Here is a 360-nt window from a genome sequence, read left to right as displayed (position 1 = left end):
CCTTCCTTCCTTCCTTCCTTCCTTCCTTCCTTCCTTCCTTCCTTCCTCTTTCTTTCCTTCCTTCCTTCCTCCCTCCCTTCTTTCTTTCTTTCTCTTTCTTTCTTTCTCTCTCTCTCTCTCTCTCTTTCTTTCTTTCTTTCTTTCTTTCTTTCTTTCTTTCTTTCTTTCTTTCTTTCTTTCTTTTTCTTTCTTTCCTTCTTTCTTCTTTCTTTCTCTTTCTTCTTTCTCTGTCTCCTTCCTTCCTCTTTCTTTCTCCTTCCTCCCTCCCTTTCTCTTTCTTTCTTTTCTTTCTTTCTTTCTTTCTTTCTTTCTTTCTTTCTTTCTTTCTTTCTTTCTTTCTTTCTTTCTTTCTTTCTTTCT

This window comes from Piliocolobus tephrosceles, chromosome 1, assembly GCF_002776525.5.
Source record: "Piliocolobus tephrosceles isolate RC106 chromosome 1, ASM277652v3, whole genome shotgun sequence".
NCBI classification, from domain to species: domain Eukaryota; kingdom Metazoa; phylum Chordata; class Mammalia; order Primates; family Cercopithecidae; genus Piliocolobus; species Piliocolobus tephrosceles.
The sequence above is the reverse complement of the archived record's forward strand: the minus strand, read 5'-3'. Positions refer to the sequence as shown.